At 38.0% G+C, this 24,215-nt stretch overlaps 1 long non-coding RNA gene across 1 annotated transcript in view; it reads left to right on the plus strand.

Annotated features, from left to right (window-relative positions):
• The window catches only part of LOC122217481, a 235,454-nt gene that overhangs the window by 86,069 nt on the left and 125,170 nt on the right, over window positions 1-24,215 (plus strand). The window contains exons 5-6 of the long non-coding RNA XR_006201524.1: window positions 4,089-4,198; window positions 11,256-11,325. This is a non-coding gene — a long non-coding RNA (uncharacterized LOC122217481). The remainder of the gene's footprint in view (window positions 1-4,088; window positions 4,199-11,255; window positions 11,326-24,215) is intronic.

The raw sequence follows: 24,215 nt of genomic DNA on the forward strand, positions 1-24,215 counted from the left end.
TTAAAAAAAATTAAAAAAAAAAATGAAGCATGGTGCCCCACAAGCCTGGGGAAGCTGATTGCTCAGTCTGATCTTCCTCTCCCTGTTAGGGAATCTCTTTCTAGCTGGGGAGTTCCTTTTTGATGCTAAGCAGTGCTGGCTTGGGGGAGGGGATGATGCAGGCAAAGTGAAACTGTCCTCCTCCTCTTTTTGTGTGACTATTCTCAGATTTTTCATTCTATTGTGTGTCCTAAATTTCTTGAGTGGAGCCCAGAACTCTGGTTCTGCTCATGATTAGCTGTTTAATTGTTGTTCTTTGTGGGGTGTCAGGGGCTGGGGTCTCTACCACCTTGGTAATGTTACTTGAAAAGTATTCATTCTTTAATTGTTAGATTATCTATTATCTTAGGTCAAATTGGCTAATTATATTGTTGAAATCTTTTATGTTCTTGCTGAATTTTTGTATTTATGTATTTTGGAGCTAAATTCATGTATATATTGTTTCTTTTTTTTAATGTTTATTTATTTTTGAGAGAGAGGAAGAGAGAGACAGCATAAGCAGGGGAGGGGCAGAGAGAATTGGAAGCAGGTTCCAAGCTTTTCAGCTGTCAGCAGAGGCCATGTGGGGCTCAAACTCACCTGACTGTGAGGCCGTGACCTGAGTCAGCCACTTAACTAACTGAGCCAACCAGGTACCCCTAAATTCATGTATATTTAAACTGTGTTATTAACTGTGTACAAATTCAGATTGTGCTTTCCTTTTTAATTTCTGTTGTGTCACAAAAGTATTGCTTTTTCTCTAGCATTACTTCTTTCTTTCTATTTTGACTGAAAAATAGTATAACTTTAATGAACCAAAACTCAAAGATGCCTTACATACCGGGATTAACAAATGATATAGCCCATGGACTGGCCAAATCTAGCTAATTTTTGCCAATAAAGTTTTATTAGAACACAGTTACACCCATTGGTTTGTTTATGGTCTTTGTGGCTGGTTTATAGTACAGTTGAGTAGTTGCAACTGAGTCCATACGGCTCACAAAGCCAAAATCATTTATCACCTGACCCCAATTCAAAAAGTCCATAGACCACTGCAATATACAAAGAACAAGCTTAGTAGAATTTTTTTTTTTAATTTAAGCTTATTTATTTATTTATTTATTTATTTATTTATTTATTATTTATTTATTTTGAGAGAGACACAGAATGCAAGAGAGGGAGGGGCAGAGAGAGAGAGAGGGAGAGAGAGAATCCCAAGCAGACTCTGCACTGTCAGCCCAGAGGCTGATGCAGAGCTCAAACTGATGAACTGTGAGACCATGACCTGAGTTGACGTTGGCTGCTTAACCAACTAAGCCACCCAGGTGCCCCACAGTTATGGATTTTTTAAAGCATTTACCTTGATTTGGATTTACTGTGTGTGTTTTTTTAAATCTGTTGTGATATTTTTCATCAGTTTTCAGTATTTACAGCTTTTTTTTTTTTCTGCTTCATTCTTGTTCTCCTCTCTTTTTGGGGCTTTCTCTCTCTCTCTCTTATTTTACCTGATTCCCACACTTTATTCTTAAGTTTCCCCTCCCCACTTTTCTTTCTACTATTTTCTTTCTCTCTTTTTCAGTTTGGATTTTTTCTATTGATTTGTCTTGTAATTCGTTAGTATCTTTCTCATGTGCCATTTAGCACAAACAATGAAATTTAAATATCAGATATTGTATTTTTTAGTTCTAGAAAAATGTGTCTACTTGTTTCTTTTTTATAGATTCAAATTCTTCATACTTTTGTCATATTTTTATCTATCTCTTCTTTATATTCTTTCACATTTCCATAAAAGATTAAATATTTTTTTCCCAGCTTTATTGGGATGTAATTGACACATAACATTTTCTAAGTTTAAGATGTACAACATGGTGATTTGATACATTTATATGTTGCAAAATGATTAGCACTATAACATTAGCTATATACCTCTATCACATCATATAATTATCATTATTTTTTTGTGGTAAGAACATTTAAGATTTATTCTCTTAACAACTTTAGAGTATATAATACATTATTGTTAATTATAATCACAATGCTATGCATTAGATTCTCAGAACTCATTTATCTTCTAATCCGAAGTTTATACCCTTTGACAAACATCTCTGCATCCTTTCCTTTCCCCCCAGCTGCTGGTAACCACCATTCTATTATTTCTATAAGTTCATTATTTTTAGGTTCCACATATAAGTGAGATAATACAGTATTTGTCTTTCTTTGTATGACTTATTTCACTTATCATAATACCCTCACTGTTTATGCATATTGTCACAAATGGCAGGATATCTTTTTTCTCATTGCTGAATAATATTCCAGTATGTGTATGTGTGTGTGTGTGTGTGTCTGTCTGTCTTTTTGTCTCACATTTTCTTTATCCATTCATCCACTGATAGACACCTTGTTTCCATATCTTAACTACTGTGAATAATGCTGCAAAAACATGGAGTGCAAATACCTCTTTGAGGTTCCACTTTCATTTCCATTGGATATATACCCAAAGGTGGGCTTGCTGGATCATAAGGTAGTTCTATTTTAAAGTTTTTGAGGAGCTTCCAAACTGGTTTACATTCCCATCAATTTACATTTCCTTCAGCATTGCGCTAGGATCCTTTTTTCTCCTCATCCTCATCAATACTTGTTACCTCCTGTCTTCTTGATGACATCAATTTTAACAGCTGTGAGGTGACGTCTCATTGTGGTTTTGATTTTCATTTCTCTGATGATCGGTGATGATGAACATCTCATGTATCCGTTGGCCATTTATGTTTTCTTTGGGAAAAATACCTATTTAGTCCTAAGCCCATTTTTTAATTGGATTGATTTTTTGTTACTAAGTTGTGTGAGTTCTTTAAGTGTTTTGCATATTAATCTCTTATCAGAAATGTGGCTTGCAAATATTTTCTCCCATTCTGTAGGTTGCCTTTACAGGTTGTCGATTGCCTCATAAAAGTATATTTTAAGTTTTTGTTTATTGTGGTTAATATCTGAATTGTCTTCTTTTTTTTCTGTTTACTTGAAGTTACATTTCTCTAACTCTTCCCATACGTAGCGAAGTTTTGTTGTATGACAATATGAGTTAAAGAACCATAGAGGCTGTAGATGATGCTATTTTCCATTAAAGAAAGTGCTCACTTTATTCTGTTAGGTAAATAGTTTGAAGGGCACATCACTTCAGTCTAGTCATGGATGATCTATGTTGGGATTGGGTTAGAGTTTTTCTAAGACCTAGTTTACCTGTGGTTTATCCCTGGGTTAAATCGTTTGTGTGTCTCTGTCTCCTTGGTGTTAACATATTAGAGGATTCAGTTCTGACCACTGGGTGTTTTGAGCATAGCTCTTTAAAAGGTTCTTGCCCTATACAGCTTCAAAATCTTGTAAATGTCTTAAGGGCAACAAGATAAGTCGTAGAATGTACTCTTACCATACTTTTAATCCAAAGAACCAAGAAACTGTGAAAGGTTTTCCTCTGCCTTTCCAGCTTAGCCCCTCCAGTCTTGCATGCTGCCTCAGAACTCCAGAACTGATGCTTCCTAAAAACCGATCTTCTATCTAGGGCTTCTCTAGTTTCTAATACAAGTGAAGCTTCAAAATTTACAACTTCTTTTTTTTTTTTTTTTTTCCTTGATAGAATTCCTCTCCAGGGGCCAGCCTTGATCCTCATGCCTGTTTTGGGACTATTAAGTACCTCAGGAAAGAAAATGGCTGGTGGTTGCCATCTCTCTGAGGAAAGGCTCTTTGGATTCTGAAATTTTAGTTCCAGTCCTTACTGACTCCACACTTGTTACAGTATCCTTATTTAAAAAAAAATTTAGTTTATTTATTTATTTTGAGAGAGAGAGAGAGAGAATATGCCCAAGTGGGGGAGGGGCAGAGAAAAGGAGAGACAGAATCCTAAGCAGGCTCCACACTGTCAGTGCAGAGCCCGATACGGGGCTCAAACTCAGGAACTGCGAGACCATTACCCAAGCTGAGATCAAGAGTGGGACACTTAAACACTTGTACCACCCAGGCATCCCTATGATGTTTTAAACACATAATTTTTTGTAATTTATTTGTTTTTTTTCCCCTAGTTGCAAAGAGGAACACTGACCTGCCATAATCTACTGCATCTTTCCTGGAGGTGAAGTTCATTTTCTGTCAAAGAGAAAAAGACAAGTAAATTCCACAATCTATAAATCCAGTAAGTTTAATTTGGATACCAAGCAAAATCTAGATCATAGTATTTATAAGGCAGATGGAGAAGTTATTATAAAGGGGGCACCATAGGATCCTGAGAAACATAACAGAAACCCATGGGGGAGGGGAAGGAAAAAAAAAAAAAAAAAAAAGAGGTTAGAGTGGGAGAGAGCCAAAGCATTAGAGACTGTTAAAAACTGAGAACAAACTGAGGGTTGATGGGGGGTGGGAGGGAGGGCAGGGTGGGTGATGGGTATTGAGGAGGGCACCTTTTGGGATGAGCACTGGGTGTTGTATGGAAACCAATTTGACAGTAAATTTCATATATTAAAAAAGAAAAAAAAAAAAAAAAAAAAAAGAAGACAAAAAAATAAAAAAAAAAAAATAAAAAAAAAAAGAAGACAAAAAAAAAAAAAAATAAAGGGGGCACCATAAAATATATCTAATACAGGGTCATTGATAATATATTATCACTAAGTAGTTCCATTTCTTTTTTTTTTTGTCAAGGTTATAGGAAAAATAGTTATAGGCTATCTGAAATTTAGGAAAACATTTGACAGAGTTTTTTTTATGATATCCTTGTTGTCAAGATGAAGAAATACATTTAGATGGATTTGCACAGTTAAAGGATCATACCCTGTGACTCTGGATGACTTTCTTTTTTTTTTTTTTTTTTTTTTTTTTTTATTTTGCATCTGGATGACTTTCTGAAGAGATCGGTGTGAGTTTGAAGAAATGTTTCTGTGAATACAGCACAAAGCTTGTTATCAAGAGCACTCAGTGGCTTTAAAAAAAATTCTTTTTTTTTCAGTGTTTACTTTTGAGAGACAGAAAGACCAAGTGTGAGCAGGAGAGGGGCAGAAAGAGAGGGAGACACAGAATCTGAAGCAGGCTCTAGGCTCTTAGCTGTCAGCACAGAGCCTGAGGTAGGGCTTGAACCCATGAACCATGAGCCAAAGTTCAACACTTAACTAACTGAGCCATTCAGGCGCCCCTCTATAGATTTAACAAAAAAAAAATTTTAACGTTTATTTATTTTTGAGAGAGCGTGAGTGGGGGAGGGTCAGAGAGATGGGGGAGACACAGAATCTGAAGCTGGCTCCAGGCTCTTAGCTGTCAGCACAGAGCCTGATGTAGGGCTCAAACCCATGAACCATGAGATCACAACCTGAGCCAAAGTTCAACACTTAACCAACTGAGCCATTCAGGTGCCCCTCTATAGATTTAACAAAAAAAATTTTTTTAATGTTTATTTATTTTTGAGAGAGAGAGCGTGAGTGGGGGAGGGTCAGAGAGATGGGGGAGACACAGAATCTGAAGCTGGCTCCAGGCTCTGAGCTGTCAGCACAGAGTTTGATATGGGGCTCAAACTCACAAATGGCAAGATCATGACCTGAGGCAAAGTCAGATGCTTAACTGACTGAGCCACCCAGGCTCCCCCAAGATCACCTGGTAGATTTTAATCAATGAATTTGATGAAGACAAAGATAGCACACAGATTCTGTAAGATCAGAGTGAATTCCAGTAAACTGGAAGAACCAAAATAATTCCAGCAGGCTTCAACAAATAAAGCCTAATGGGTACAAATGTAATATCCTACATTTGAATAAAATAAAAACTGTTAAAATTCAGGCTAAGAGAGGCATGGTTTAACAGAAATACATGTTTAAAAATCACTTGGGGGGGGGCGCCTGGGTGGCTCAGTCGGTTAAGCGTCCGACTTCGGCTCAGGTCATGATCTCACGGTCTGTGAGTTTGAGCCCCATGTCGGGCTCTGTGCTGACAGCTCAGAGCCTGGAGCCTGCTTCGGATTCTGTGTCTCCCTCTCTCTGACCCTCCCCCATTCGTGCTCTGTCTCTCTCTGTCTCAAAAATAAACAAACATTTAAAAAAAAATTAAAAAAAAATCACTTGGGAATTATTGTTGGCATGAACTCAGAATGAGTCAATGGTGTGATATGCTGCCAAAAAGGCCAGTATGATTTAGGGCAGCATTTAGTAGAATATAAGGTACAGAGTGAGGCAGCTGATGAATCCGTTGTACTGACTATTCCTTGGACATATGCTGTTGTAATATGTTCTGAGCATCATAGTTTCAGAGGGGAGCATATCTGAAACTCACCCAGAGGAGAGTAGTCAGAATGTAAAGGTGGGGAACGTAAAGACAAAAACAGTTGAAAGATACAAGAGTGTCTTACTTGGGGAAGAGAAGGTTTGGGGAGATATGAGAGTTGTCTTCAAATGCATTTGATTGTTTTGTCTTTGAGGTTAGAAGTAGAACAGAAATAGAGAAAAAGCTTGTATTTCTAACATGAAGCACTTTTTCAAAACAGTTTTACAGGTGTCTGAATTTTGGATCAGGCTGCTTAGCATAGCCGTGAATATCGAAGACTTCTGAATCAGGAAAAATCAGACACTTGGTCCTTTAAAAGCTCTGTGATTTTTTTTTAATAAGCTCTGTGATTTTACCTCATCTTTCAGGCTCTCAGTTTCTTTGATTCTAGTCTGGGGACAATAATAATAATAGTACCGTGTTTATAGCTATTAGAAGATTACAGGAAATAACTCAGATGAAGTGCTTGCCATGGTGTATGGCACATTTTACATGCCCAATATATGTGAAGCGTACTAAGGTACTGAGATGTGGTAAGAAAAAGAAGAAAACAAACACCCACCTCTTATATTGGCCATGGTTTTACTTCAGGAAGTAGGAAACCAAGTTCTAACTCAGAAATTAGACTTACTGCCTGAAATGTAGGTACCAGGGAAACAGACTTTATCTGATGTTACCTGTAAGTCTACAGACCATGAAAGCTAATTCTAGAAAACTTTCCAGGTGTTATTTTTACATAGGTCTTGTGCTTGGATAAACTCATACAGTGAGTACATGAAACATTCCTTCTTGTGGCCAGTGTTTACAGAACGGCACACATGTATGCAAATTTGCATCCTGCATTTTAGTATACACCCCATTTAAAATAACTTACCACTTTTTTTCCTCAAAGTATATCATGACACACACACATAAAATATATAAGATGTGGTTGGAAACTATAAGCAGAATTTATCTATGTTGCACAGTCTTGCTTAGACAGTCACAATCACTTTCTGTAAGAAGCATGGCTCAAAAGTACTGTGAGGTACCATTTTACACTTGTCAGCAAAGATTAATATGATCTTATATCCTCTGAAAAGGATACAGAGCAGTGGTAAGTTGAAATTCTGGTGGGAGTGTCAACTGATATTGATATAACCACTGTGGACATTCATTTTGTAATATCTATTAAAATTGAAGAGGAACACACTCTCTGACTCAGCAAAGTGTGTGTGCAGAAAAAGAAACTGATAGAATGTCCCTCGTAACATTTGATCTAAATGTTCACCAAGTGGAGATAGAATAAATAAGTTATGATTTAGTCATCTGAATGAAGACTATACCACAATAAGATGAGTAAACTAGAAATACATTTGTAAACATGGATAAATTAAAAAAAACATTGAGTGAAAATGCCCTTTGTGGAATGATGTGTACAATATGATTCCACTTATACAGAGATTTAACCATAAAGCATTATTAAATAATGTGTATCGTTATAAACATGGAACCAATATATACAGCCATTCATGATGAGGTTTGTTTTGGAGGAAAGTAAGTAGAAGAAGGGGGAGGGATAAAAGGGGGGGCTTAATTCTTTCTGTAATATTTTCTAAAAGAGGTAATTCTAAAGCAAATGTGGAATAAAGTTAATATTTGATAAAGCAGGGTTTTAAGTACATAGGAGTTCATTATATTCTTTTCTTATCTGTATGTTTAATATATGTCACAAAACTTTTTTATTTTAAGAGAAAAAAAAGCTCTCTTTTCCATGCCCTTGCTCATTTTTTCTTAAAATAGGTATGAGAAGTCCTAGGGGCCCATTCGGTGGGCCAAGAAAAAGAAAGAAAGGAAAATCGAGGTCAGAGTGCTATCTAGCAGTTATAAGTACTCAAAGGTCACTTATATATCTAGTGTGGTTTTAAGTAATACAATCGCATCATGTGTTAAGATTCAGAAAGCCTGGGGTGCCTGGGTGGCTCAGCCAGTTGAGTGTCCTACTTCAGCTCAGATCATGATCTCAATGTTCAAAGAGTTTGAGCCCTGCTTGGGGGCTCTGTGCTGATAGCTCAGAGCCTGGAGCCTGCTTCGGATTCTATGTCTCCCTCTCTCTGCCCCTCTCCCTCTCACACTCTGTCTCTGTCTCTGTCTCTCTCTCTCAAAAATAAGTAAACATTTTTTAAAAAATTTTAAAAGATTCAGACAGCCTGATGCTGTTCACAGGGAGAGGTTTAATTAAGAATAAGTTTCTGTTGGGGAGGGGCATGAATGATACCTACAGACAAACGCACAAGGAATGTCTCAGTGGGGGGAGCTTCTGAGGAGGGCCGTGGCAAGCTGGGGTCAGTGTACAAACACTGTGCACTTGGGGAGGTGAATAAAGGTGGTATTAAAGAAGGAATTGCAGATAAGAAAGGCAGGAAGGCCCAATTTGGCAACTTCACACTTTTCCTTGGAGTAATGTGATAAAAACTACTCTAGAAAATCCAACTATCCAAACAAAAACACTTCGAAGTGTGGCTTAATGATTAACAAAGCCCATACTACTTTGATCAGTAGAATTGGGCTTGCCCAGATGTCCAGATAGCAACTTGGTCTTTTCTCCCCAGGGTCCTACTGAGCAGAGAGGGGATCCTATTCTGTGCTCTCAGGCAGCTAGTAGAGTGAATGCATTCCCAAAGTCAGGGGCTGCAGTTTAATTAGAATCCTCCTTCTGGCTTTTAGTGAGTGACCTTCATTCACTGTCTAGTGTCCTGGGGGAATAATGTTCCGTATTGAGGAAGAAATTGCCCTCTTTTACATGTGTGAAAGGTTTTTGTATTTGAAACAATCGGTCTTGTATGTTTGTGTATGTGAAGCAGAGTGATCTTGAGGGCTCACGGTCAGTAGATCTTGTCATATAAAAGCATCATGAGGGGCGCCTGGGTGGCTCAGTCGGTTAAGCATCCGACTTCGGCTCAGGTCACGATGTCGCGGTCCGTGAGTTCGAGCCCCGCATCAGGCTCTGGGCTGATGTCTCAGAGCCTGGAGCCTGCTTCCGATTCTGTGTCTTCCTCTCTCTCTGCCCCTCCCCCGTTCATGCTCTGTCTCTCTCTGTCCCAAAAATAAATAAACGTTAAAAAAAAAAATTAAAAAAAAAAAAGCATCATGAGCTCTTAAAAAATGCTATCTAAAAATTAAACTTTTCCTTGGAGTGCCTGGGTGGCTTAGTTGGTTAAGCATCTGACTCTTGGTTTTAGCTCAGGTCATGATCCTACAACTTTCGAGTCTGAGCCCCACGTTGCTGCGGAGCCTGCTTGGGGTTCTCTGTCTCACTCTCTGTCTCTGTCTCTCAAAAATAAATAAACGTTAAAAAAAAATAAAAATTAGACTTAAACTTCACCTTAAGTGGTAATGCTAGAGAAAGAAGCTTGGGAATTTAAAGCAGGATTGGGAAGCTTTAGAGTTTAGATGTTTTTCCAGTTTGTATATTGTATGTATGTTAATGTTTAAGGAGGAATGGAAGAATTAGGAGAACATGAAGAGAGCTACAGAGTTGAGGGGGAGTGAAGCTGTGCAAACAATGATAGTGTTGGAAAAGGCTCCTTTGTTCCCTGACATGGGTAGAGGTTTATGCTGTAAAGAATCCCCATGCCATTATTTCTTTTTCTGCTTTAAAGAAAATTTATAGCTTCTTTTGTTTAGCCTGTACTGCCTTCTCCTGGTTGGTCTTGGATTAGCAGCAAGATACAACCAAAATAAAGCTTGTGTGAATGAATCCAGGTGTAACACAGATGCTGTGTGCCAGATTACACTGTCTGTCCCTCGCTATTTGCTACAATGCTGGTAATATATCCAGGCACCAAGGTGCTTCCTTAGAACATGGTGGTCTTGTTTCATTACTCTTGTCTTTGTGATCCCATGTGTATATTAATAAAATGTCTACTCCAAAATTGAAGAGGGCACATGTGTGCAAACTGAGGTGTCTATGAGTTGCTTACTTCTAAAGCAGAGAGTTATACAGAATGTTAGGCTCTATTAATATATTTAAGCTTGTGAAGGGACATTTCTTGTGTGCCCTCAGAGTGGATTCTAATTTTTTATCTATGACTTGGCAAGAGTGAAGTGAAGAGGCTAAAACTGTAGTCTCCAAAATCACAAAGAAAAGAAACCAAAAAAAGGTAATTAGTCCTTTCTCAGTGAGAATTATCCTGCTTAATTGTCAGACAGATTTTGATATTCTGAGAATTACACCTATAAAGTGAAAGAAAAGGGAGAGACTGAGAAAAAAAGAAGCAGAAAGAAAAAACTATTGACCAAAGCTTTATACATGCACGTGAACACACACATATTTATAACTATTTGTGTCTATATAAAAATGTAAATGTAAATTTACATGTAATGTAAATGTAAAAATGTAAAATGTAAATGTAAACTTATATAAATATAAATATAAATAAATAAGTAAATAAATAAATAAATTGTACCATGTAGGCAATCTACCTGTGAGGAACTTAAAAGATGGAAAGAATTAGGAAATGCTGACACAAAGAAAAATATTGGGGATGAGGAGTGGGGTTGAGGTTGTCTCTAGCCTTCTGTTAGAGCATCCATGCAGTCAGTTACAAGTGCATTAGAGCTAGTGCATGGATGTGACTGGCCATGAATGAAAGTCTGTGTCCAAATAGTGGAAGCTTGAAAGCTTGAGCCAAGCCAAGAATAAAAAGCAGGTTGTGGCCAACTACACAAACTGAGGTAGAGTAGGAGCTAAGTAAACACTAGGAAAAACCGAAGTGGAAGTCAGAAAGCCAATGTACTTGTCATATGGGGAAGAAGCCAGTGGAACAGCAGAGAAATCAATCTGGTTCAAATCCCAGAGAAGACATGAAGTCACAGTGGGAGGAAAAAGTGCACACACTGGATGAGGCAGAATTTAACTTCATAGTTTCTTGTATTTCCAAGTGACCCAAGTGACTTTTAATTCCTAGCCCCTTCATGCACAAAGGTTCCACTCCTGGAGAGCCTAAGGCAACCAATGTCTCCAAAGGAATGTTGCAGGTAAGATATTAGCTGTTCTACTGAGGCGAGGTTGCTGATAAATATGGGTACATTATATTGTAGGAGTGTGTATGTGTGTGTGTATAAAATCATTATGTCCAAGTAAAAGGTTGGATCACTTTGGTTTGTTTTGGTTTCTTTTAAGTAGTTATTTTGTATTTAAAGTCTCAGAAAAGAACTCCACTCATGTACTTTTAAACCAGAAATAAAGGTTGACTTAGGTAAACTAGGAATAAACAATAGAGGCATAATAAGATAAGGTCCCCAGGATCAAACCTCAAACCTGGTGGCTCAACAATCTGATATCTTTGCTAAGAATTGGTTTATGATCAGAGACTATTTCCACCAAATAAATGATAAGGACAAAAAGGTCACCAAAGACACTCTACAGCAATGTGATTACCTATTATTCCTTAAAATACAAAGATATAGGGAAGACTCATCTGTAGTTTGGTTTAAACGAAGCCTAGAACTCAGTAAATATTAGCTGACAATGATGACATGAAAATCCTTTTGATTGTTCCAGACATAACAAACCAAACCTCATGCCTTTCTTAGAGACAAAATGAAAGCTACAATAACTAATGAAGAAAAGTCAACCAAACAATGAAAAAATGATCCCAGTTAAAGTACATGACCAAGCAGGTGGTTTCAGTTTGAGTAGGAATATTTGGTAGCTAGGAGCAAGATGAAAATGGAGTATTAGCAATTGTCATTTTCCTTCATAGTTAAGATACGAGAAACCAATGAGATATTCCATAGCCAGAGAAGGCACAGCCTCTAATTCTAAGAGCCAATTTATTTTACTCTAATTGGAGAGGTTGGAAAGACTTGAGCTTGTTATTTTAAATGTCTTTTGCTATTAAACTGTGGTTAGGAAATCTGCTCAGCCAAAATGATGCTAAAAGAGCATTAAGTTTATGAGTCACGAAAGCCAGAATGATTCCAATTAGTTTCCTGCACTTTAGCATGATAGAAGTCTTTAATATACAATGGGACACTGCTTTAAAATTGATACAAGACAGGAGATCAGAATCTTGGCTTTTCTCCCCACCTTGATTATCGACCAAGTATAAGGTTAGATGAGCTATTGTGTTGATTTATTTGAAAGATTCTTCTTCTGTAGAATGAGGTTAACAATGGGCACATTTGGGTCTCGAGGGGCCACAGAGCTGGTTATTGTCTCTTCAGAGTGAAGTCTTTTATGTATAAGCAGCAGGAATGAAAGCAATGCAGATCTGACTTCCTCTTAGGCCCTTATTCAACTTTCCCTCTTCCCTCCCTCCCACCCCTCCTTTCTTCCTCCATCCCCACCCAATATTCCTAATCCTCCTCCTCCCATTTTTACCTTTCAAAATTATCTACAAAATGCAGTTTAACCTAATTCCACCTGGCCCCAATATTCTAAGTGGGAAATGGCATCATAGGCTATGGAAGGCTCATGCCTTAAAGGATTAATTTGTTCAAATTAAATACATGCATGGATTTCCGGGAGCCCTGGAGGTTATTAACAGTCTGTACTCTCAAGGTTTTTCCGTTTGTTTGTTTTTTTTCCCTGTCCCACATATTATTCCACAGCATTCGGAAAAGAGCCTTGTATCACTTGTGAAGCATCACTCAAGTGCCCAGGAGAGTATCTGGCTACTAGGCCAATGAGTCTTACATAGCACTTCTCTTAACAGAAAATTTAAAAGGCAAAGGATTTTCTTAGATCTCTGTCATCAGAGTGGAGGAAATGCAACTTTAAAAAAGAAAACTTTTGGGGCACCTGGGTGGCTTGGTCGGTTAAGCGTCCGACTTCGGCTCAGGTCACGATCTCGCGGTCCGTGAGTTCGAGCCCCTCTTCGGGCTCTGTGCCGACAGCTCAGAGCCTGGAGCCTGTTTCCGATTCTGTGTCTCCCTCTCTCTGTGACCCTCCTCCGTTCATGCTCTGTCTCTCTCTGTCTCAAAAATAAATAAACGTTAAAAAAAAAAAAAAAAAGAAAACTTTTAACGTTTATTTATTTTTGAGAAGGGGGGGAAGGGAGGAAGGGGCAGAGAGAGGGAGACACTGAATCTGAAGCAGGCTCCAGCTGTCAGCACTGAGCCCACAAAAACCCGACGCAGGGCTAGAACTCACAAACTGTGAGATCATGACCTGAGCCGAAGTCAGATGCTTAACTGACTGAATTACCCAGGAGCCCTGGAAATGCATTTTTTAATGTGCTTTTTGCCCCAACTGTAAAAGCAATATATATTCATTTAATGAAATGTGTACAATGCAAAATAGTACAAAAAGGCAGAAAAGACCATTATAATCTCACAACTGAGGGAAAACCCTTCTTGATCTTATGTCATGTTTCCTTTTTCCAAGAAAAAGATTTTCATCTTTTGGGGGCACCTGGCTGTCTCAGTCGGTTACGTGTCTGACTCTTGATTTCGGCTCAGGTCATGATCTCACTGTTCATGGGTTCGAGCCCCGTGTTGGGCTCTGCACTGACAGTGAGAAGCCTGCTTGGGATTCCCTTTGTCTTCCCCCCCACCCCTCTCAAAATAAATAAATAAAATCATTTTTTTTTTTGGATAGAATCATACACTACACACTGGTATCTTGCTTTTGTCACTTTATATTATATATCAAACATTTTTCCTGTTATTAAAAATTTTTAGTAAATTTTATTTTTAGAGATAGTAAACAATTCCACCATGTAGATGGGTCATAATTTACTTATCCATTTTCTAATTCTGAATATTTAGATTGTTTTTATTTTTATATTATAAAAAACTAACCATTTTTATGCGTATATCTTGTGACATTACTGAGACTCCTATCTGTAAATGCAGACTTACTTGAATCAAAATTTATAAATATTAAGACTTTTGATACATGTTATCAAGCTGCTCTTAAGAAAGGTAGAAACATCTATTTGAGATCTGTATTAACACCATGGTTTTTCACTGGTGTATTAATTTACAATTTTATTATTTCTAAAGTTGAATGTATGTTTTTTTGTTTTCATATATTTATTGGATCTTTTCATTTCTTCTTTTGTGAATTGCCTATTTGTATTCCTGACCCAATTTTCCTTTCGGTGTTCAACTTGTTCTTATTAATTTTGTAAGTCATTTATTTATCAGAGATAATATACTTGTTAAATACATATTTGTCTCAAATACGTATTGCCTCAGTTTGTTATAACGGATTGTTTTGGATTTTTAAAATAGTTTTTGTAGTTGCCTATAGGCAAATAAAAATTTACATATGTATGTAGTTGTCCTTACAAAGCCCTTCTCCAGCCCAGTGTTTGGCAATCATTAATCTAAAACTATTGACTTAAAAATAAAATGTTTATTTTGCGAGAGTAAGAGATCACATGTGCATGAGTGTGAGTGCATGTGAGCAGGGGAGGGACAGAGAGAGAGAGAGAGAGAGAGAGAGAGAGAGGGAGAGATACACAGAGGGAGAGAGGGAATCCCAAGCAGGCTCAGCACTCTCAGTGTGAAACCCCATACAGGGCTTAATCTCCCGAATTGTGAGATCATGACCTGAGCCAAAATCAAGAGCCAGATGCTTAACAGACTGAGCCACCCAGGCACCCCTAAGAGTATTGACTTTTGAGAAGAATGTTATGGCTTGATGTCTTAGATAGATATTCTTCTTTATATTACTAAAGTATTATTCTGTAGTTGGTTTTCAAGAATTTTATTAGGAAAAGAGATAATTTGGCCCCATGCCTTTCTAGCATATTTGGAGATGCTTATATAGTTTTTATGTTTTGACTTAATGATGTGGTGATTCAAGGTAATAGATTTCTCTATGTTGAAACATCTCGGCATTCTTAGAGTATACCTTTGCTTAATCACGATTCTTTTTTCTTTTAATATTCTTTGTATTTGATTTGCCAGGATTTTAATCTAAGATTTTCCTAGATATCCACAAGGAAATTGATCTGTAGTTGCTTTGTCAGATTTTAATATCTGGATAAGGAATATGTTTGTTCCATAAAGTGATTTGAGAAGACAGCCACATTTTTCTATGGTCTATAATTATTTTCTCCTTAAAATTTTTGATTGATGAAACAATTAGGTCAGGTATCCTTGGAGGGATGGATCAGGGGACAATTTTATACCTTTTCCACACCTCCAGTTTCTTCTGCAAATAATATTTTCAGGCTTCAATATCTTTTGGAGTTGGTTTTATTAATTATATTTTCCTCCCCCACCACCAGCCCCCCGCCCCACTTTATTTATTGGTGCTTTCAGCAATATTGATTACCTGTTTTGTACCAGACACTATTTGTGGTCAGAACAGTAGGAAGAACAAAGGAAGACAGAGGTGAACTGGACATAAAGAGTTCTCATTGCAGTTCTGGTTCCTTGGGACATGGACTCAGAGGAACCTTTGAGATTTGTGTGTGGAGTACACTGTGAATGTGGGGGCCAGCAACTGTGCAGGAGGAATGAACTGTGATATAGTGGCAACAGAGGCTTCAGCTGATGCTCTAGGGTGCTCTAGGGCTGGGATGGCTCTTCAGAGTTTCCCCAGTTGACCAGTCATCACATGCATGTGCTGCCCCCAGGAAGGGGAGTGTGACTTTGGGTGAGGGGGCTCCTTTGGACCTTGCACAAATCCAGCTCCTGGACATGGCCTCCAAATGCATTCATATTCCTGGCAGTGGGTGAGATGGGTGCCCCACTCCTGAAGGCGGGGGTGGGGGGTCTCCTTCTTGATTCTATACTGATTGATGATTACAACTGCAGCATTATTTGTACTGTTTAAGAACCCTCCTGTTTACTGTGATTTTGTCCCATTAACCATCCAATGTTTTGTTGTCTTTTCAGCCATTCTCTCTTTCTCTCTCCCTCCCCATCCTAGTCCCACCCCCTGCTTATCCTGCTTGGACGTTTGTCTATTTTATCAGTTTTTTGGAATAACTGTCCAAAATTAGATTTATTTATCAATTTTACTAGATGCTGTATCTTTAAGATCTTCTTTTGTCTTTGTTATTTCTTTTTCCTACTTCATTTTCTTATTTCCCTCATATCTAGAGTTGAAAGCTTAGCTTATTTAATCACTTCACTTTTAATAAGAAATATGTTAAAAACAAATTTTCCTCTGAGTGCATTTTAGACAGTATTCTTTACATTTGTATAAGTATAGTTTTCACCATTATTTTTACATTGTGTACCCATCTCATTTCCTCCTCAGCCTTGAGAGTACTTTAGGAAGAAATTCTAAAATGTCAAAGTAATTCTTTTTCTGCTTTATTTTGTCACAGCCAGAGGAAGTGATCTGTAATATTTCCAAAGCTGGAGATTTCTTAGGATTTTCTCTATAGCATAATATGCTGAATTGACTACTGTCCTCTCAAAATTCATGTTATTAGGGACCTCAGAGTGTTACCTTCTTTGCAAACAGGGTCTTTGCAGGTGTAATTAGTTAATATGAACTCAGATTAAGATAAGCCCTACATCTAATGACTAGTGTCCTTATAAGCAGACCAGTGAACACAGAGACACATAGGTAAGAAGGCCAGGTGAAGACAGAGGCAGAGATTGGAATGATTAACTAATAGCTATGGGGTGCCAGGGAATGTCACAAATGCTGGCAACCACCAGAACCTAGGAGAAGGCAAGGCAGAATACTCTCCTAGAGCCTTCAGAGATATGCTAAAGGCTCTTGCTAATATTATTTTTAATACTTCCCTTAAATGTGTAATAATTTTTTTCTTATACACAATGGTACAATATTATTTTGGTGCTTAACACTTAATGGAAATTGTATTTTTATTAGTGGTTATTATGGTTAGTAGTGGTATATGGTAGTTGTATTATTTTACATGCTATCATTATCCTATACTTGATTTTGTCTCATGTAGTATTTACTTAGAATTACTTTTATCTGCCTTTAATATTTGACCATAGGTAGCTTTTTTTGACAAAAATGCTCTGCCTGTTCGTTAAAAAAAAAAAAAAATCATCTCATATCAATATGTTTTGGTTGCTTCTATTTTATATGTAAGAGTTCACTCCCCATCTCCCCAATTTTGTAACCAAACAGGATACTATTTGTCTTTTTATTGGGAAGCTCATATAATGTTCATTTACCTAATACCAGGGTCATAGCTGACATATTTGCTATAGTTGGTGTTAATTCTGTTTGTTTTTGATACCTTAATAGAAATGCCTCCCTAGAAGTTTCTTTCATTTTCTATCTATTGTCCTTGCTTTTATACTGTCAAATGTTTTGAGAAGTCTATATTTCCATTCCACGAAATTCAAAAGTTTCCTCAAATTGTGTTTAATATGTGATACTTGAAGGGTTTTCTTTTGGGTCCTCCTCTTTGACATATGAAATCTAGGACACCTTTCTTTTCTCCAATTCCATAGCATCCACTACCTTCTCTGACTTCTCAGTCTTCTATACTGATGCTCCTGTATTTTAGACATTACCAATTGTACTCACATTATTTTTTAAATATCATATATCTTCTCTTTGAGGACGTATTTTGCTTTACAACTTTATATCCAGACTTAAAATTAGACTTCTTAGACTTAATATCTCTTTTTAACAGGCCTTAAGGGACCCTATTAGCTCTGTTCTCTTGGTCAGTTGGAGTGCTTCAAGGAATTTCTTTAGAGATGTGTGTTTTCTGAGTCTTTTTGCATGGCTGAAATGCTTTATATTTTGAACTTCAACGATAGCTTGAATTTTGCGTAATTTAGTCCTGACATTTAATATTGCAGAAGAGAAGTAAGAGATTAGGCTGATTTTTATTTTTCTGTAAGAGGTGGTGGGTGGTGGGAGGTGGGAAAGAGGTAAGAGGTGGTTAAATGAATTCTATCATTATCATTGTTCTTGCTGTTCTAAAATGCTATCACGAAATTGTTAGGTGTAACATTACTTTGATTTTTCTTGGAAAATAGTAGCCTCTTTTGATTTGCATATACTAGACTTCTGTATGTTTAGAAACATTTTCTTCTACTGGGTTGCTGTTACATTTTCTTCCTTTTGTTCGAGGTTCTTCTCCAGAGACAACTATTTCTTTCTATGAGACATCTCTCATAGAAAGTACCATATGATGTCACCTTTCTCTTCATCTTTTATATTGTCCATATTCTCTACAATTATTTTAATCTGCTTATAGTTTTCTTTTGCATGCTGACATGTCTTTTTGAGTTTGGCTTTCACCTTTTTACCTTGAATTTTTCCATCTATTCTTAGTCCACTGCCCTCCGTGTGGGATTTAGTTAATTGTTTGTATTTTGTGTTTAGTTTCTTGAATGTTTCTGATTGTTTTTAAAAAGGTTTTATTTTTGAGACAGAAAGAGAGTGAGAGAGTAAGCTGGGGAAAGGGCAGGGGGTTGGTGGGGACAGAGGATCTGAAGCAGGCTCCACCCTGACGTCAATAAGCCTGAGGCAGGGCTCGAACCCAAGAACCATGAGACCATGATCTGAGCCAATGTTGGATGCTTAACCAACTGAGCCACCCACATGCCCCTCTGATTGCTTATTGAAAAATCCCTCAGTAAATCCTTATAATGGGCCTATGAAAAAGATATATAAATTATTCTCATAGATGATGAAACTGAGGAACAGACTAGATAAGTAAAGTGCCCTAGGTCACACAGATAGTACTTGATAAGAGTTGGGGTTGAATTCAGAGCAGACTGACTACAGAGCCCTTGTCTTAGCCACGGTCTGATTTTGCTTCTCTACTATTAGAGATACTATAACACATGACTTAAGTATAAGTTATATGGAGATAGAATGGGCGTAAAGGTAGATCTACAAAAGAGTTTAAGAGTTTTGAGCATAATATAGTGATTCAATTTGTTAAATGTCCAGAGCAAAAGTGTAAAAATTGATAGAACATTCAAGACAGGGAAATGCTGGAATTAAGATTCAAAAGTTTTTGAAACAAAAGTTTCACTTTTAATTTGCCTGGTGGACCTATGTTTCCTACATGTGAGTTGTTTTAAGTTTCTGTAGCCCAAAGGATAAGATAGAGAATTCAGCTCAGGGTTGGGATATGGAAAGTTGAACTAGCAGGGAAGAAAAAGATCCCATAAGAAGCTCTGGGAAGAGCTTTTCTATCTAACGAGGTTAAAACTATTGGCTGCTATGTGAGTGAATACAGATTTGAGGAAAAATATATGCCCAGTGTTTACTTCTTTTCAGTTGAAGATTCCAGTGCTCTGTGGTGAAAATAACACATGTCTGCACTGAAGGGGCAGTCAAATGTGAAAGTCATTAATGCCTCTGGAGTGTGTGTGTGTGTGTGTGTGTGTCTGTTAAGCAGTGGAAGGAACTCAAGAAGAAAGCTTTGTTTGTGGAGTGTTTTACTTCACCTTATTCTATGTATTAAGAAATATGGAGAAGGCTACAAGCATATTTTGTCTTGTAGGTAATAACAATGTAATTCCCTTAGACTGGAATGAGGAACACTTGGCATGAGGAACACTTAAAAAAAGAAATATTTAGTCTATTGGAGCCCATAATCTGATTAGGACTAATTATATTATCAGTATAAATATAAACGATCATATCATTAGAAACTATAATTGCCTAATAATGACTTGTACTCATGCAGTGATTTTTGTTAAATCTGAGTTCCAGCTATAGGATTATTCTGCCAAATCTAGAGACAGAATTTAGAGTCAATTACAGTCAAGTCAGTGGCTCTTATTTTTTGGTGGCCCTGAGTAAATTTACCAGTACCATTTCTTCATGAATGGGGGGCCCTGGATTCCTGGCATTCTTATGCTATGTATATTTTATATCAGCCCACTAAAAATTTGGGCACTTGTTCATTCAAATTAAGCTATCCATAGATGAGTACTAAAGGGAAATGACAATAGAGGTATATTAGCATGGAAATTATATTACTCTTCAACATTTTCACAAGGGCCAATTAAAAGAAACTTTCTGCAGATTGAAATTAATCCCCTCACCACCTCAGTAACATACAAACAAACAAGCAAACAAAAACAAAATAAACAAACAAAACCCAGGGACAGGATATTTTTTAGGAATCATACACAAAACTAACAGAGGCACCAAATGTCCTGACAACTTTCTAGCAAGCTCCTCACTAACATGCTGCTCCCCACTAACATGCTGCTCCCCACGAGACCTCTTTTATCTCATCTGCCTCTATTTTTTTATTTGTATGTTTCCTGGAGGAAAGTCTTAGAGATCTTATTTGGGAGACCAGATGTATGGGAGTATTTATTCCTCAGTGAGTGAGTTGTTTGGTAGTACAAGAAGCAGGGGGAATAGTTAATTTCTCTCTGTCTTTGGAAAATTTGATGGCTAGCAGCCAATCCTTATAGAGAGGAAACAAATGATGTATAGTAAGTTCTGTTTGGAAGACTGCAATTCCCCCATTTTCCTGGTCTATTTATAATATTTTAGTGCTTCCACAGTGACCAAAATGAGACGGGGTCCATAGGAGCCTGACTGCTTGGAGGCATTCTTTGTTCCCAGGTTTTAGGTGTATGAGTTGTTAAAAGAAGACTCCCTGAGGATCTTCCATAATAAACTCAATTTGGAGGACATCCAGGATGAACCCATACATCGAATTCTGAATTAGAATGGGTAACATTATAGCAAAACTCCAGAGTATTTCCTAGAACATTAAATATTTTTGTCTGGCAGTCACATCGACAAAACCCCAATCTCATTCCAGCCTGATAAAGCTATTTTTGCAGTTGATTAGCATGCCAAATATTTTCATTCCTACATGCTCAGTTCCTTTCCTTTCCCACTATTTGTAAACTGCTGGGGAGGTGTGTTAACAACATTGGATTTCAGTGTCACATGAAGTGTAATTAAGGATGGTAGGAGGCAGGAGTTGGGGGAAGGTTGCTTTGTATGTACACTTTTTAAACTCCGCTTTTGCTTTTTATTTTTTTTTTTAAATTTATTTTTTTTTTAACGTTTATTTATTTTTGAGACAGAGAGAGACAGAGTATGAACAGGGGAGGGGCAGAGAGAGAGGGAGACACAGAATCCGAAACAGGCTCCAGGCTCTGAGCTGTCAGCACAGAGCCCGACGTGGGGCTCGAACTCACGGACCGTGAGATCATGACCTGAGCCGAAGTCGGACGCTTAACCGACCAAGCCACCCAGGCGCCCCCACTTTTGCTTTTTAAAAAATTCTTTTTATTTATTTTTAAGTGTTTATTTTTTGGGAGAGAGAAGGAGAATGGGACCAGCGAAGGGTAGAGAGAGAATCTCAAGTAGGCTCCATGCTCAGCATGGAGCTTGTCATGGGGCTTGATCTCACAATCACTAGATCATGACCTGAGCAGATATCAAGAGTCAGACGCTTAACCAACTGAGCCACCCAGGCACCCCTAAAATGCTTTTTAAAGAGGTAGATAAGTGTATGAGTTTTGGCTCTAAGTTAAATATTGTTTGAACTCCCATGATTCTGTGGTTGTGTTTTATCAGGTAAATGGTGAATTAGTTACCAAGGGTTGCTATAATGAGGTACCACCAACTAGGTAGCTTAAAACAACAGAAAGTTATCCTCTCAGAGTTTTGGAAGCCAGAGGTCTGAAATCAAGGTGGCTAGGGCCATATTCTTCCTGAAGGCTCTAGGGGAGAAGCCTTCCTGGCCTCCTTCCAGCTTCTAGGAGCTGCCAGCCATCCTTGGTGTCCTTTGGCTTATAGATAAATCACTCAGGCTTGCCTCTTTCCTCACATAGCTGTTTCCTCAGTGTCCAAACTTCCCTCTTCATATAAGGAAACTGGTCATAAATTGGGACCCATCCTAATGCAATATGGCGCCATCCTCACGTGATGACATCTGCTGGGATCCTGTTTCCAAATAAGGTTGCATTGTAAGATAGTGGGAGTTAGGACTTCAACATATTCTTGCGGGGGAGGGGGATGCAATTCAATAACAGATGGCAAAAGGGAGTGTTTTAGGTTTGAATTTGCTCAGAGAAGGGTCCTTGAGCGTTGTGGGATAGTTATCCATCATATTTAGCACTTTTCCCTAGAAGCCTCAGAGAGGTCAGGATGGCTGGGCCTGTTTTGCCTTTAAGGTAGGCTGCTGCCCTCTCCCATCATGAAATCCAACACTTTCTAGTTGAGAAATGTGTTAGCCCAGAGTCTTCAATAAGTTGCAGAGTTCACACAGCTGAGGCTGAATGGCTGAGAGTTAAGTCCACTGTTGATTGACTCCTGGCCTAGGACTCTTCTGTTAATGCTAAGGGGGTGAGCACTGGGTGCACAACAGATCTGCTGATGACCCAGGAGAGCAATGACAGCTTGGGATGCGTCTTATCACACTGTGAATTGATGAAGTTTCTCTTAGTCCACTTTGTGGCTAGGCACCTCAAATGCTTCTCTGAAAGAGGTCACATATAAACAAGACGAATAAAACAAAAGCTCAGGCTGTTATCTCTCATTTAGGACATGTACATTTTAACGGAACAGACTGGGCTCCATCCCAAACCTGAGGAATCAGTCTCCAAATGAGTCTTGAGAGAATCTATATTTTAGAGCACACCAGGTAACTCACATGATAAGGGCATGTTTGGGAAATATTGGAATAGAGGAATCCTGACTTCTGAAACAGTAAGGAGCAGTATTTTGTGCAGGGATTTTAGGTAAGAATCAGGTAGGATGTTGGGGGTGGGGGTGGGGAAAGTGGAAAATTAATTATTCAGTGCCCTCCAAGGATTGCCAGAGTCAGATGCATAATTCTCTTTGTGCTGAGTTTGAGGCCTGGTGTCTGCCTTAGGAGGGATCCAAAAGAAGCAAGTTCTCTGGGCTCACAGTTCTTGCATCCCTCTTAGGAGAAGAAGAATATATTTAGGTCTGCTTATTAAGTACAGAGCCTGGGGTTTTTGGAGATTGGAGGACCAATTTCATATTGAGGGAGGTTATCAGAGAAAATTCTAGCCTGCCTTTTCTCCTTAGTTATATTACCTGCAGTCAGTGGTTATGCACTCTCTTTTTGTAAAGAGTTGCTCATTATTTGTTTTGTACCTAAAGTTATAATCTAGTGTCTGTGACAGCACATTTGATTGCTTTTAAATTAAGGTGATAGGAAAGGCAAAGAAATGACTAGGGGAAAAAAATCTGGAGAACAGATGACAAGATAACAGTGTTTTTGATTCTCTCAAAATAAACTTAGTATTGAAAAATGATCCAAAATCATTTGCTTGAAAACCACACTTACTTTTGAGTAATATTTTTGTGAGATATTTTAAAATCTATTTTTCTTTGAAGGCTGGTATTCTGAAATTGAATTTGAAGGCTACTTAATACCAAAGCATGACATATTTTCTTTTGCCAGGCTTTCTTGTATTTTCTCTTCTGTTTAATTTTTACAAATTTAATTTTCATTATTTCTGCATCTTCAAGATAGAAATCCCCTGTGATTTGTATCTGAATGGGATCCCTAGTAAATAGTGATGCCTTTTCCTTTATTGTTTCCTTTTCTTTATATCTGCTGCCCTTCTTCAGTTTCATCCCATTTAATAACATTTATTAAGGGTCTCCTACATGCCAGCACTGTGCTGGGGCTGACGCATGAGGTGCTCTGCTAAGGAGCACCAGGTCGTGAATGAGAAGGACCTGGAAAGGGATCATGTCAATGTGTTTTGAAAGTGACATGTTGTGCACTTTGTTAGGATGCTAGGGGAGCACAGATAAGACCAGTTGGCCATAGTTGGGGGGCCCAGGATGCTTATTGGAACCAATTACACTTGAGCTGAAACATGAAGTATGGGTGTGGGTTAGGTAGACAAGTGGTTGGGTGGAACATTTCACCTATACCCGCTATAGGGAAGAGAAAAGCTTCCTCTACCTTCTTAGGTTCAGTGGTTAGGCCTGAAACAAACAAACAAGCAAAGACAAAACAAAAAACCAAAAACAACTAAAAAAGACA

Source organism: Panthera leo, chromosome B1, assembly GCF_018350215.1.
Source record: "Panthera leo isolate Ple1 chromosome B1, P.leo_Ple1_pat1.1, whole genome shotgun sequence".
Taxonomy (NCBI): Eukaryota; Metazoa; Chordata; class Mammalia; order Carnivora; family Felidae; genus Panthera; species Panthera leo.